Genomic DNA, 16,768 nt, shown 5'->3' with positions numbered 1-16,768 from the left:
TCTTTCCTTCTCTGAATGTCACGGTATGTTATATCTCTGTATATGTGAGTACTTGAGAAGGACAAAGTCCTTAATTTTCATTGGGAGAGTATTTTTAATTCCCTTACTGAGAGCTGACAAACTCCCTTCAAAAACCTGCTGGCTGCCTTTGGCCATGGAGTGATGGGCATGTGGCCAAGATGCTCAAGACCCCCAGCCTCTGTGCTCACCCCCCCACAGGCAAACTACTTTGTTTTTTTCCCACCAGTGCATTTTCAGTCCTGTTTTCCACCACTGGGACAGCTGCACTGAGATGGAGGGGTTGGGGTTGATGCTGGAGGAAAGGGCTGGGCAGGGGCTGGGATTTGAGAGAGACACCTGGTGCTCATACCCTTCTCTCAGCACAGCCAGATGCCCCACAGCTCTGAACCTCAGTTTTCTTTCATTAGGTGCAGTGGGAGAAAAGGGATATTTAAGTACCAGGGAAGACTGGACTCAGGATGCGGGTATGGTTTAAATTAAGGTGTGATTTTAAACTAATAAAAGTAAACCTTACCAAAAGGCTTGGATGTGTACTTACTTCAGTTTAAATTTGGGTCATTTAGGTTGCTCTTAAATCATACAATACACAAAACTGTATATTGACTCACTTTTAAACTAAAATAAAAATATCCAGACAGTGCTCTGCACAGCTGTTCAACAACTGTTAAATACATAAATAACCATCACATACTAAAATACTGTGTTGATATGAGCCATATAAACAGAAGAGAGCAGAAATACAGTAGTCTTTTTAACCTGATCTAATTTTGTGTCTAGACAAACTTTATTCAGCATCAGTCTGCCTTGATGCTGCTCACCTATATGCAGAGGGAACAAACATACATGTTGGTGGGGCTGGTGTGTTCCAGCTTCCCAGAGCCGTTCCTTTTCTTCAAGGCCTGATGCTTCTGAGATGAATGGTAGAAGTGTTTCCAAGGCTGATGCTGGAATTGCACAATGAGTGTCACCATGAGCTGTAGGACTGAGTTGGCAGCTCGTGGTCCATCTGGTACCACCAACACCACATATCTTCTCACAGCCCGTGGGTGCTTCGGGGGTGAGGGTGACAAAGAGATGGAGGAAGGGTACATGGCTTTCCATTTCATCTGCATTTTTCAGTGCAAAGTAATAGGTCTTCTGCCAGTGCCTTGTTTACCCGTTGCTATGAAAATCACTGTGTGCCCTAGTTGTAGCAGCATTAATATATATTTCTTTTTCAGTAAGTGATTATGTTTTATGACCAGTTTAGACTTATATGGAGGTGCGGTAATGTGCTATAAAACTCTACACCGTGAGCTGTATACAGGACATATCAAGTAGTCTAAAGTGATTACATTAATAAGCAGGGAGCCAATCCTTCTTACGATTCCACGTTAAAGCAGATGAGCTCACCGCTCCCCAGGAAGACATTAAATCATGTTTGTGTGGAAGGTGGAGGGACCCGCTATGCGACTACTGTTTCAAGAAAATATAATGCAGATCCAGACCTAGATCCAAGCACGAAATAGAGCTGGTGGGCCCCTCCAGCTTTCTGGCAATCTGCTTGCTACCGAAGAGGAAGAAACAGCTGCTCTGGCTATCAGTGGGAAGGATGACAGCAGAGGGAACCCGGCCCCATGGAGGGCTCCAGGTCCCCACATTGCAGACCAGGGCAGGGAAGAGCACGGCTGTCCCCTCATGAACACATCCCTGCGCAGGGCTGAGTGCTCCCGGGCACGAGGGACGAGCTGGCCGCTGTACAATAAATAAATGGGGCTGAGGTTTACAGTTCAAGCAAGCTATGAGGAGCCACCACAAATCAGCCTGTCATGTTGCCACCAACTTTGCAATCAATCTCACGTAAAGGGCTTAGGCTCTGACTCCTTCCCTGGGTTTGCTTATTTTTGTGGGCTAACTGGCTGCAAAGGAGTCGCTAGTGGATGACTGGGCTCAGACCTTTCTGTTTTAAAAGGAGCAAAGCACTCTTATGCTTTAGCAGGGGAGCCTACTTGAAAAAAAGGGATCAGGAGAAAAGCAAACAAAAGCCAACTGGCTCTTTGCTAATGGCTTGGGTCTGGTCAGAAAGACTCATTGGAAAGTGGAGATGGGGGATGAGGTGACCAGCTTGAGTTGCCACACTATAATGAATAAAACATTGGCATGCACCCTTTGCATGCTACACAATTAATCCCCATCACACTGTTAGAATGAACTTTTGGATCCCATTATGTTACCTCCCATTGCAGCCTCAGCCCCAGTCCTGCTGCCCCTGAGGATATGCTCATGGAGGGAGCCTAGTTCACCCCTCCGACAGACTGAGCTCAGGAACGGAGCATCTGCATCAAGAGAAAATGGTCTGCATGGCTTCTGGTGGGATCCACCAAAATCTCCACACAGGAACACTACCACCTCTTTAGCTTCTTCCTCTGCTGCTATTCTGAACTGTGCTAATGTTTTCCATTTTTTTCCCACAACGACACCCAAATGTTTTTTCCTGATCTACTAGCTGAATGGCTGTTTCATTCAGTACATCATCATTAGCTTCACCCCTTTCTACCAGACAGATTATTTTGCCTTTGCTTTCACCAAAAGGCATTTGCCATCTGCTGATTCATTTACAATGACATTGGTGTTGTAATTACTTATAACAACAATAATAATTATATGCTTCTCCCCCATCTTGTGTTCTTCATTGGATCTCGAAGTGCTCAAAAGCCCAATTTGCTCTCAATCCTGTAAAAAAAACCCACTGTTACTGATGTTATCCACTGTATGAGAGCAGTTGAGTCATGGCCTGAACCACTGATTGATCACCTGAGGCAAGGACTGAGTCAGCCATGGAAGCACAGGTGAAGGCAATTCAGCTGTGTGATCAGAAGGAGTGGAGCTGGGGCACCTCTCTTAGACCCCATTTAAGGGCTGACTGCCACTGGGGAAGGACCTCTCTCTGGAGGTCCCTCTTTTGTGGAGAATTTCATCATGAGCCTAAATCTTCAGATATGGGTGAGCATTCATTCTCTGTTCCTTTGTTATTGCACTGCGATACTCTTTCTACCTGTACTTTGTTGACTATACATCCACCAATGTGTCTCTCCTGTTTCAGCCATCCTGTTTCAGACTGTACATCCTAGGTCTTTATTGTTTTGGGGATGAAATACTCCTGTGCTGAAGTACCACTTTTGATCTTTTTGGGAAGCAGGCTTCTACCCATTGAATTCCAGTCTGTATATTCTTAATTGTCCCTAGCTCTTCCTTTCAGCCGTAACTCTTTTGTGTTGTATTTTGATCAGTTTTCTGTGTGGCCAACACCACTCTGCAGTGCATGCTCCTAGCTATACTCCAGGGTGCTTAAATTACAGAGCAGCCAAATCACCTGTGTTTGCTTAAACTCATTTACTGCAGATGACTCTCAGGGAATCTACCCGCATTGTAGTAGGTGTAGCCTTCACACTGATGAGATCAGAAACAGGTGCTTAAAACAGCTTTCAAACTGCCTTTCCAAGGCAGCTAAGCAGAACTTCTACTTTTCTTCCCCTGATCTCATTAACTCTCAGCAGCTGTGGAGCTCCACTGAGGTCAACAATTTCTCACACCTGAAGCCTTTCAGTTCTGTATTAAGTATTAGCACAGCTTTCCTACTCAGAGTACTTAAAAAGAAAAAAGCTACAAAGGTATTAAAGCAGCTTGAGAGACCATGTTAGTCAAGGTAAGGTTGTGTGTGTATATGTAGAACAGTGCAAAAAGTGAAGTGAATGAGAGAAGTGATACAAAGGGATTTTCCTGCTCTGTCAATAAATTTACCACAATAATTACTTCCTCCAACATGTTTGTTGCTAATGGACCTGTATGCAGAACTACTTACAACATAATACTTTCTGTGACTGGCGTTCCTCTTTCTGTTGGCAGAATATCCATGAATAGGCAGAGCGTCTTCAGTTTCCTGATTTGAAGGTGACTCTTCAGCTTGCTATTGAGCTGAACATACGCATACTGTTTGATACAAGTAGATGCTCACAGGTTTAATACATGGAATTGCTCTAGGGAAATGGAAGTTGAGATGTACAATGCCTTTGCAAGGAGTAGTAGATGCCTGGAGAAAACTTTGCTCAAGGAGAGAAAGGCAGTTGCTGGGAGAGGGCATGTTCTGAGGTGAATTTTACTTTAAAAAGTCTATTTGCAGGTGTAGTTCTGAAAGTGATCTCTCTCAATACTATTATTCATTCTATCAGGAGTACAATGATAGGACCATGGGTAATGGCTTTTAAACTTAAAGAGGGTAAATTTAGATTAGATACCAGGAAGAAATCCTTCACTCAGAGGGCAGTGAAGCACACATGGGTTGCTCAGAGAAGCTGTATGCTCTCCATCCCTGGGATTACTCAAGACTGGGTTGGATGGGGCCCTGGGGAGCCTCAGGTGGTGGGGGCAGTTCTGCCCACAGCTGAGGTTGGGCTGGGTCAGCTTCGAAGTCCTTTCCAATCCAAGACAGTCTGTGAATGTATGACTATGGTCAGCAGGGGACTGCTTCCAAGGAGAGAGGTGAAACAAATGGAGAAAAGATCTGAAATGCAAATATTATTGAACATATGAAACTGCATTGGAGTGAATATTTTCAGAACACTTTGTTTACCCAATGCTTGCAGCTTAACTTTGCTATTGCAGCAATAAAGAAAACAAACTTCCCACAGGAACAGGAAAAGCTTCTGTTACTTGCTATGTTGCAAGCTCATTAAAAAAGAGAAACTCCTTCACCCTCTCTATTAGAAAACAAAAGCACAGGCAATGCAACAGCTTATTGTGATTTTTATTTTTTTATTTTTTTTTTAAGGAAAACAGGACCAAAGGGTTGCCCCAAGCTGGAGGCGGGCTCATCCTTTTTATATATATATTTTTTTTTTTACTAGAGGATATTCTTGGGAAGGCATTACCGCCATCGAGCAGGGGTCTGGTGCTTGTTATTGCAGATGGTACTGAGGTGAAGATGAATACCAGACACATTGGCTTAACAGGATGGGTTTTAACAACTTGAACATGTTGATGAAAACAGAAAAGCTAATAAATCAGACACCAAGCACCAGATGTAGAAAGGCAGTCTTTGGGATTTTTTTTAATGTGGGAAGCTTCTGGGGCACAAACAAATAATGCAGATGCATACTTGTTGTGTAAATGCAGCCATATTTGCAATCTGTTTGGACACTTAGCTGACTTAAAACACTTCTGGGTATAAAACTGAGAATCAAGGCTGACAGAACAGATTAACCCAGGCTGGTCTGAGAAATGGGCACTGCACCTCCTGCTGTTAACCTGGCCTGTGTGTGGAAAGGACACATCTCTTTCAACTTCAGTTCTGGTGCTCCCAACGCAAGAAGGACATTAAAATGTTGGAGCAGGTCCTGATTATGTTTGTGGCCATCCTCTGATCTGGAGCATCTATGAGAATAGGCTGAGAAAGTTTTGGCTTTTCAGCTTGGAGAGGAGAAGACTCCAAGGAGACCTGATATCTGCTTTCCAGTGCCTGATGGTGGTCCAAAGGAAAGCTGGAGAGGGGCGTTCTATAAGGGCATATAGTGACAGGAGTGGCTTTAGACTGGAAGAGGGTAGATTAAGATACTAGAAAGAGATCCCTGAGAGTGGTGAGACACTGGCACAAGTTGCCCAGAGGCTGTGAATGCCCCTCCCTGGAGGGATTCAAAAGCCAGGCTGGATGGGGCTGTGAGCAACCTGGTCTAGAGGGAGGTGTCCCTGCCTATAGCAGGGGGTTGGAATGAGGTGGTCTTAAAGGTCCCTTCCAACACAAACCGTACTATGATGTGGTGAACAATCTAGCCACCAATTTATGAAGTGTGAGTATGGCAGCTATTAAGCAGTACAATCATTGTACTCTGGTAATAGGATATATCAAAATATATTACTAAATCTTATGGTGTATGTGAATCAGCCTAAGGATCAACCTGGGCTACAATTTTGAGAAGGTTGCAGTAAGGTCCAATAAGCTCTATGAAGTATGTCTCGATGCAGGGAGCCCACTCAGAAGAAATGAATCTATTTGTTGGCATTAATATAATTCTTTCTGTGTTTTAGTGGTCTTTTCCTAACTTTATGATTCTGTGTAGTGATGGGTTGATGGTTGGACTGAGTGATCTTAGTGGTCTTTTAATTCTATGATGTATGTGTATGCACCCTTGTCAAATACTCTTTCCCCTATTTTTTAGTATAAAGGAGAGAGAAATTGAAGCAAGCTTAGTTTAAAACTGTGTAGACCTGGCTGAAACTGCAAAGTTATTTGTGTAAAGATAGTTTTGCTTCCTAAGAAAATATGAGGGAAACTTGAACCACGTCTTCCCGTCTTTGCTGCTCTTGCTTCCAAGTTGCTTCTTGCTCCATTACAGTGGTTCTCCATTAAGGTGAATGATGTTTTCCTGAACTGTGATTTAAGGAGGTATTTTGGGGGAATGCAATAGCTATTTTAATTTCTGGAGCTGTATTTAATAGCTGTTTAATTTACTAAAACATAGCTTTGCAGAAAGCTGACTCAGAAATACTCATACAAACAAAGTAGCATGACAAAAAAAAAAAAGGAAAGGAGATGTGGAAAGTAAAGCTTTTCATGCAGTTGCTTGAAAAGCTTTTTTCTTTCCTTGTGTTACTGTTGTGCTTGAATTATTACAAATATCGAGTTTTCCAACCATGAGGGAGCGGAAGACACCGGACTTCTAGTTATCACATCTTTGCCATCTAAAACTCAATGACATTGCTGTGGTTTCAGATTTTCAGGAAAATGCTTCATAACTAATGACTCCTATAAAATTATGGGATATAGTAATGCCAATAGAAATGGTGAGTAGAAAATAGCAAGTGGTTCCATGAATACATCAAAGCATTTTGTTGATGAGAAAGGGCCAGGTAAACCTTGGTTTCTGCCCTCATCTAAGAGAGAGGTATCTTCCCGACCACAAAACTGGTCTTCCTCCAAGGAAACGTGAGGGTTTGGAATGACCCACATAAGCACTGAACTCCCATTGTGAATCTGTAACTGACAATACCCTGCAGTGGTGCTCCACAGCTACTTCTGCCTCCAGGGGTTTTCTATGCAGTATCTGTTAACTCACCTGTTTCTTGGCTCACTGGGTGACTCTACTTTCCTTCCTCAGTGCATCAATCACCTATGGATCTAGCTTTTTCAGTGTTTTCAAGCTCACTGCAATAGAATCGATCCTTTCACCTAAATTGATCTATTTAAAGCACTTGCAGGTTGGCAATAGCATTGAAGGTGATAAATGGGTTTGGGAACATAGATAAGTATGTGTCACTTGTCTGTCTCAGCTGAAATTGATACAGTGAAACAAGTGGTCTTTCCATTAACTTTCCATGCCTATTGGTATGCAATCCACCTCTAAGCCATGCAGGGAGGGGGAAATCTATTGTTTTTTTCTTTCTATATGCTTGCTTTTGAATGTATGAATTCTGAATGGTTTTGAGGAATGCTAAAGCTATTGATTTTTCAACTGGGCTGCCTGAAAACTCTTGGCAGAGGAGCTGGATTTTTGTTTGTGACTTGTAATACAGTGGTTAATTGCATTCTTCACTGACCAGAAACAGTGCAATGAGCTTGGTGTAGAATGAACTTACAGAAATGTTAAAATTCTGTAAACAATGCGAAGGAGGCCTTCCTCAAGAGCACAACCCACTCACAAATACAAAGCAAGAAATGGTGACTTACATGGACAGATTGATGGTGGGGAATTCCTTGTTCTGTATGCACCAGGTCTCTGCTCTCTAAGGAAATGGTAATCAGAGTAGCTATACTGCAACAGTTGTCATTGCCTTTCAATGCGAAGTCTTGCGTAGATAATTTGCAGTGTCTTAAAGCACCATCTGAACTAGAGCTTATTATGATGTGTTTTCTTGCTATGGGTGCTTGTCCACAAAGGAATACTAGGGTTTAATATTTGCACATGTGTTTGTGCAGATCATTGGACAACTTGACACAGCCATGTACGTTATTAGATGGGCAGCCACTGCATACTCTGTTCTGACTGAATTAAATGAACAGTGTCCTCAAATTATAACAGTTAAAGACAGCTCAGATTTGGAGCTTAAACTTCTTGACAGCCTTCCTTTAATCTGGACTCTATGGTATTTTCAACAAGAAGTGTTATCCTATTTTCCAGAGGTCAAATAAATTGGCTTTAAGCTCATGGAAAGGTAAACAGGCTGATGCCTGCGTAACTTTTCTGAGTTTATGAGATTCTGGCAGTGGGAACACAAAGAACCATCATAAATCCTACCTCACACAAGCACCTCATTCCTGCGATAGAGCGAGTATGTGGGAGGTTCCTCTACCGCTCAATGCAGTTTCTCCTAAGACTATAATTAGGAGATATTAAATCAGCAGCAGTGTAAGCCCCAGTAGCAGCCTCTTTTATGCTGGATCTTTTTCCACTACAGTTCTGGAAAAAAAAAAAATCACTGTGTTTTGGGAGAGTGAAGAAGATGGATCAGGAGACAGCTTCAGCCATGCTGGATGGTGCCATTTTGACACTACATAAACAGAATTTGTAGTTCCAGATGAAAAATAACTTGGGATTACATCCTGTGTTTTACATCCAGCTCCTTTGAGCTTTTCTATTATTGTTATTTTAATGTTTGTGAAAGTATGTCAGAAATCTTTCAGTGCATTCATAGATCTAAATATATGTATATACATGTGAGTATGTGTGTGTATATATATTTATATGTAAAAGAAGTCCATTGTAAATACATGTCATTCTATAAATGACTAGACTGTGTGAGGGTTTAAATGTCTTTTAAAGACCTTTTCAGCAAAAGGGCTTAAATTATTGGCTCTCATTTTGGAGTCCTGGCTTTAATGAGATCTGGCTGGCAGTCAACAGAGATGCCTTAAAAGCAATGACTAGAAGAACACTTCATGAAGCAATGCAAGCTTGCTTTACAAACAAGGGCTGCTAATGAGGAGAAAGGGGGTTTGACTGCAGCTGATGCAGAGGCTTTTCTTACCATCACACCCCTCAGTGTGGCCTGAATGTGATCATTTTTACCAACAGGATAGCAGGAGGACATGGAGCTCAGTGCTGATTGGGCTCCCTTGCTTATTGTAGTTCTCAAGTTCTCTTGTGGCTGCGAGTCATAGAATCATAGATCTCTAAGTCCTGGGCAGCTTGGAGTGTGTGTGTATGGAGGGGGGAAATGGGTACATTTATTTCATATCTGATTTGGTTTTCCCATACTTATGTCCTCTGAAGATAAATACAGGGAGACTTCAATTCTTTTAACAGTGGTATTACAGTAAAATGCTCCCAGAAGTCAAAGTGGGGGGTGGGGATGATGTTATTTTAAAGGGTCTACATTTATATTAAGAAGCTAGCCTGGGGTTTGTCCAAGATGGAGCAGAGAGACCACCGAGTAGTCTCATCAGCAGAGCACTAATTGTGGCCATTTATTATAGTCACTTATCTGATAGTAGCTTCTTTATCTGTGATAGCTTTACAGGGATAAAATCCACCAGGCATTCGCACCAGTATATAAACATGTTACCTTGTGGCAGAGTGTCTGTTACTTACTGTCAACACTTGCCAGCAAAAAAATGCCTATCTCTAGCTTATATGAAGTAATGATGAGTTTAATATGCTCCAGTGAAAGCCACAGAATAAACAAGGCATCACAAGTGTTTGCCTTGTCTGGCCTCTTAAACAAATAAAGGTGACTGAGAAGTACAAACAGCGCTGGGTTGTGGCTTATCAGTGTGAGCACTGCTAATGCTGTGCTTGTAGGATATGGCATGAAGCACCCAGGGAGCCCTTAGCGAGGGGCATGGGGTGAGGTTCTCCCTACCAGCATAGAGATGGGATATAGAAGAGCCATGCTGATGGCATAGATCTTGTGCGACAAGGAGGACAGTGCGGTCCCTCTCTGAGCTTCCAGTTTGAGGGAGGAAAGCGGCACCAACTTGTGCTGGCAAGTGAGGAAAAATTAAAAGTAGTTATAGTTATATTGCTGGATCAGTGAGCGCAGACTCATTTTGCATGTGATTGCTCATGGGCAAAAATTGAAGATACTTGGATCTGTGGGTAGTGCCTTTGTTAGGGAATAGCCCCTATTAAGGAAGGCACTTAAGGCCATCCATCCCCTGGCTGACAATAAATAAGCTTGCTTAGCTGCACTGTTGATCTTACGATAAGTGATGGAAATACATCCCATTTGTCATCATGAAATGCTGGGGACAAGTGAAGCTAGCTACCTCAGACAGCTGCTTTCCATGTTGAACACTGCATAAAATCACCAGAAAGGGAAAACTCTGTTACAGATTGAACACTTTGTAGAGGATGTCAATGTAGAGATTGATCAAAGCCCATTTGATCCTCACGGGTTTAAAACTTGCACAGAAATTGCAACATCTTTTGTAGTTTGTAAAGGCACTTGGCAAGCATAGACATCACTTCTTGACTTTGTGGAAGGGGTTTTGATTATTAGCTGTACAGATTCAGCTCACTGCATTCTCTGTGCAAAATGCCACATGCAGAATGTATTTGCTTGCACTGAATGTGAATTTTCATGCAGAAATGCCCTTCCTGCAACTCTGGCTGTCAGGATGGGAACTTCCTGCTTTGAGTTGGAAAATGTGAGGCAATTGCAACTTCATCTTTTGCAGTGAAGAACAGATGGACTTGAAAGCTTTATTGTCTGCTTTCAGCATGCTTATTTCCAGGGCTGCACACAAACAGCTGGATTGTTGGGTGACAGCATGGCATCCATTTGGCTCTGGGAGATCATGTCATAGGGAAATTGTTTGAAGGGATAATTTCATTTGGGCTTGCTTTTGCCCTGTAAACAAAATGGCCCAGGACCAGATGAATGGCAACAGCAACACAGCCCACCTGTTGGCCAATCCCTTCTAAAAATAGCTGAATGAAAGGCAGATGTGGGAGTGCTCACAGCTAGGCAGCACTGCCTGGGGCCCTAGGTAGGTTGTCCATCCCATCATGTGCCCATCAGACCCATCTCAAAGATGCTGCTGGTGCTTATTGATTCACAGCTCAAGAGGTCGGTGTGCAAGAGTTGGTGATAGGAGCTTGAGTTCCCAGCTGCAGTTAAATGCGTTGCGTATCAGTGGAAAATGTGGCCTAGTTTCTCTAGCCAGCTGCTCCGTGGATCCAGCCCCGGATACAACAGTTGAACTAATCTCTTTGCACAGGCAATCAAAACCCAGTGGTTAAAGCTAATTACCAGTACTGTTGATGGTGCGTGAACCAGAGGAGGGCTGGCTGCTTTTCCCAGGGCTGCACAACTTCTACATTGCTAGCGGAGTAGAAAATACAAAAACAAGGTATTATTTTTGTCTGTAAATGAAACATATCTGCCTCAAATTTCCTGCAGAAGACAGCAGATCCATTGAGTGAAAGCGTGTCATTTTTATAGTCATGTCTCTGAGCACAACCACATTTAAGAAAGCCACAAACCTGGATGGCAATATGATTTTACATTTTAAAAAAGATTTAACATGTTACAGCACATTTTCCCTGGGCTACGGAGGAACTGTTTCTTGCTTAGCTGCGAGTTCATAAATTATCAGCTTGGGTTCATGCACTATTGTGTTTCAGGACAGAGCTGTTTTACAAATAATGCAAGGCAGTTTCTCTCCTCCATGGGCAGGTACATGGGGAGAGCCAGCTCATCTGAGCGATAAATACTGCAGGGCAACAACAGAGGTGAGAGCAACTGATTCTGATGGAGTTAAAAATCTGTTACCACTTCAGTGGTTCTTGCTTAATCTCCTGTTTGCTGAGCTGATAACGTGACTATAAAGTTTCCTCCTGGATGAATGCTGGCACAGGCATTTCTCAGAGCAGAAGTGAATTCCAAATACAAATGTCAGAACTGCTATGAATAAAATTTTCTCAGTGCAAATGATAGAAATGCGAATAAGTGCTGAGTTGGATTTGTGATGAGAATTGCTCAGGTCCAGGGAGTGTCTGACTTCACAAAAACAACTCTGCAAAGAGAGAAATTTAAAATAATAGTTACCATGGCACAGAATCATAGAATCATGAAGGTTGGAAAAGACCTCCAAGATCATCAACTTCAGCTGTCCACTTATTACCAATATTTCCCACTAAATCATATTTACATGTTGTACAGAGAGATGCTTCCTGAACACCTCCAGGGTTAACGATTCCACCACCTTCCCGGGCAGCCTGTGCCAGTGCCTTGCCACTCTTCTGAAGTTTTAAAAAAAAAAAAAAAAAAAAAAAAAAAACCAAAACAACAAACAAAACTATTTCCTGATGTCTAACCTGAATCTCCCTTGGTGCAACTTCGGGCCATTCCCTCTCATTACTGGTTACAGGGTTGAAGAGGTTGACATCCACCTTGCCACAACCTTCCTTCAGGCATTTGTAGAGAGTGATAAGGTCTCTTCTGAGCTTCCTCCAGACTGAACCATCCCAGTTCCTTCATCTGCTCCTTATAAGACTTGTGCTCCAGACTCCTCACAGCTTCTTTGTCCTTCTCTGAACATGATCCAGGGCCTTGAGTACTGAATGCAATACTCATGGTGCAGCTTTTGGAGATCTTGTGCAAAGCTACAGGCTCTCTTTAGCTTTTTTGCTGCACTGAATGTAGGCAGAAATGAGAGGTAGTGATCTGCTCTGGAGACCATTGCCACCCTTGGATTTGCAGCAGTGGCAGTGAGCTGGAATGATATCTGGAAGGGAATATGGCTTTTTCCTTCAAAGCAGGCCATTCTCAATAGGAAGATAACCCAAATGCCTTCTCCAGACAGCCCTGAAAGGATGAGGAGGAAGCTTCCTATTTCTAGGTCCAGGAAGAGGTGGTTTCTGAGGTCTAAGTGGGAAGATGCATCTACAAGGTATAACTTCAAATCCTAACTCCCTAGCAAACTATTTGTAGGAAATCTTCCTGCTCTGTGAATCTCAGAGAGGAAATTCCCTCACCAAAGCCCAATTTAGCCAGCTTTTTATGAATGGCAGTTAGACTGGACTGGAGATTACCATTGGTGTCTCTCGCATGCTCCCTAATTTTTAAAACTTGATACTGTAGCCGTGACAATGCTATGAGGTTTTGTAGTTATCAGCCATAACTTGCAAAGAGTTGCTCGGCCAGAATGCAGAACATGTAAAGCTGTTGCAAGTGTATTAGTGTGGGAAAGAATGGTTGCTGCTGGATTAGTGCCATGGGTTAGCTATTTATTTTTTTTTTAATTCAGAAATGTAGCTTAAAATTATAACTTTTTTTTTAGCTTTTTAATAATAGTGTCATTTGATTTGATCATTGCATTTCCTAAATAACTTCTTGAATCCCTAATTTAAAATTGCTTTTCAGACAAGTAACTGCTGGTGCCTATTCTTGCCCAACATTCTCGCTCTCTTTCTCTGCTCCTATCACAAGCCGGAACTTACAACATCAGCTTCTTTGGGAGTATTTTGATGCTTTCACTGCCTGCCAAAATCAGGAAGTATAATACACAGAGAAAACTTTTTTTAAAAAATTCATTTTACACAAATATTCTTTACAACTAGATATCCGATGCATCTGGGAACAGGTTATGTTGTCTGCTACTCTAAATTTAAGTGTAAGAATCTTGTGGCACAGTTGTGATGACATTGATGCCTGAATTCTGACTAATTATCCCTAATTGATCCCTAATTGTCTGAATTAGGGGATGATCATGGAATCACCTAATCATAGAATCATTTGAGTTGGAAGGGACCCTTAAAGGTCAGTCAGTCCATCTCCTCTGCAGTGAACAGGGACACCTACAGCTAGACGAGGTTGCTGAGAGCCTGGTCTTGTGCTGTGGCCTGGTGTGATCATGTATGAAATACTGGGAGCATGAGTAGATGAATCACGCTTCATGGGGATGCCGATTCTCAGCTGTGCTGTTCCTACAGTGCCCCAGTGCTGGAAAGGACCCATGTTCAGGTAAAATAAGTAACCCTGGGAAGATTCAGGCCCATTGCTTGAAGAAAGTTGCAATGTTGAGGCACAGAAGGATGGATTACAGATTGTTCAGCCGGAATTCCATCCCAAAAATCTGTTTAATCCCCCTTTTAATACTTGTGTGAGTGCCAAAAATGTCTTTTATTTGCTCCAGCGACAGCAGCCGGTTAGTTAGATGCTATCAGCTACTTCTTCATTCAGTTGTCCTCTTCATGCTGATAAATACTGCAGAAGACAGCAGAGAGAAACCTTAAGCCACAAACTTATCCTGTGTATAATAGGATGCACCTTGAAACAATTTTGATGTCTCCATTGAAATCAGCTTAGGTTAAGCCTACATAAATAGTGTCAAAGGGGAACACACCCAGAACGCTCTGGGAGATCATGATAAACACTCCTGATGCTTTGCAGCTGTGCTCATCATCTGTGCATTACACAATAAAATTTTACAAAGCATCCAGACACCCAGCTGGTTGTATTCACTGTGAGATGGCTTCCTCCAAGATGGTATTTTGCTCTGTGTCTGTGGCCCTGTGTTACCCCCTCCCCCAACTTCACTCCTCGTCACTTATTTCTTACTAGAGATAGCCCATCTTACTATTTTCTGGATCAGTGGGCTTTGGAAAGGAATTGTACTTGCTTGAATGTGAAAAAAGAATATTCCCTGGATAGAAAGGAGGTCTGAATGACAGTTAATTGGATCAAAGAGCATGCGATTTCTAAGTTTCTTTCAAGTATTTTTGAGTCAGTATTTGCCAGTGATTGCAATTTCTCTCTGAAGTGACAGCTTGGATTCTGAAACTTCTGTATACATGGCGAAGTTCTTCTCCTCATGTCTCTCTTCTGAGACATGAGATATCCCAAAAGCCAAGTGTAGCTATTTGCCTGAACATTGCCCCTTTCTGTAGAAGGGAATGAAGGAAATCAAACTAAGAGGGCACGCACCTGAGCCTCCTCTCACTGACAGCACATCACTGGCGTGACTCCCTTGATGAAAGTGGAATTCACCCTGATTTACACAGCATTAATGAGAGAGGGTTCAGGTCTTAAGTGCTCAGGCTTAGCTGTATTTCTTCTGTTTTCATTCCTTCCCTAGTGATTCCCAGGAAATATCACTTTGGGGAGATAAGTGTCTAGAGGAATGTTCAAATTAATTTCAGAGCTGCCTGAAGTGGCCATACAGATAACCAGCAAGAGGAAATGCCCCAACAAAGGGATTTATTGTGCTATCACTGCTCTTTGCTGAGCTACAACATCTTAATCTTTCATGATGACATTATTATGAACCAGCAATAGCAGAGAGCCCTGAGAGCCCAGCACACTGTTTCCACAAGACCTGCTAATCCTTGATGTTAAATTGAGTAGGGCTAATCTCAGCTTGATGTCTGAAAACTTGCTGAGGGTGCGCTTGATTCCCCCTGTCTATGTTTATTAATAAAGTTATTAAATAGTGCTAGTACAGACCTTGAGGAACACTGCTTATCACTGATCTCCACCTGGACATTGAGCCATTGATCACAACTCTTTGACTACCCACATAATTCCTTACCCACAAATACTGTTCCATATCTGTATCTCTCTATTTTAGAAACAAGGATGTTGTGCGGGACTGTGTCAAAGGCCTTACAGAAATCCAGGTACATCATGATATCAGTTGCTTTTCCTTTGTCCACTGGTGTAATCACTTCACTACAGAAGGCCACTAGTGAGGCACAGTTTGGTCTTGATGGAATTGTGTTGGCTGTTGCCCATCATCTATTTGTCTGCCACATGCCTCATATGACTTAACATAACTTGCAGGAAGATCTGTTCCATTACCTTCCCAGGCATGGAGGTGAGACTCACTGGCCTACAGTTCCCAGCGTCTCTATTTCTACACTTCTTAAAAATGGGAATGATATTTTCCTTTTTACAGTCACCGGGCATTTCACCTGGCAGCTCTCACTTTTCAGATAAGATAGAGAGTGGCTTGGCAGCCTGTTCTTTCAGGATCCTGGAGTGCATCTCATTGGGCCCCATAGAATGCCTTCTATAGCATCTTCAGTTTCCTTGTGTTTCAAGTGAAAGAAGTGATTTTTCCTAACTGGTAATATTGAAGGCCATAAATGGACCATTTCTTGATAAGCTACGCATTGCTCCATTTTTTGTAAGAACCAGGACTAAACACAACATGACTTTCCCTCTCAACTTTCAGGATTACAACAATTTTCTCCAATTTCACCACACTTACTTTTAGACAGTGATCTGTGTTGTTCTGTAGAATCCCTTCTTCTCCTGAGGTTGGATGTCAGTATTGAGTCCGAGACGCATTTCAGACAGCTTGCATCATTGTATAAACAGTGATAACAATATTTAATGATGATGAATCTGAATTTCACCGCAGAACTATAAAACAACCAAGAGAATGAATTATGCAATTTACAGCTAGCAAAAAGGCAGCCAAAGGGAAAGCAAAGGCTGTGTACAGTGGAGAGACAAATTTAGTGGTCTGAGAATACAGTGTCATTTGTTTTTGTGTTTAGTAGCACTTAGCAGCCATGGTGCATAAATAATCTTTATTACATGGGAACCCGGGAATGCTGTTGGCGTCTATTTGTCACCGTGGGAGATGACCACTGTGTGTGGAACAGCAAGGTGGATCCTGGGTTAAGGGTCCACCTGAGCCTTGCTGTTCTCCAGATGTCCTGGGGCCCATTCTGAGTGACACCGATCTTCTTCCCTCCACTGGGTCATGTGAAAATCCTGGTGCTCGTTAAAGGCACTTTCTGTCCCAGCCTAATGCAATTCTACT

This window comes from Tetrao urogallus (assembly GCF_951394365.1).
Source record: "Tetrao urogallus genome assembly, chromosome: 2".
NCBI lineage: Eukaryota > Metazoa > Chordata > Aves > Galliformes > Phasianidae > Tetrao > Tetrao urogallus.
The sequence above is the reverse complement of the archived record's forward strand: the minus strand, read 5'-3'. Positions refer to the sequence as shown.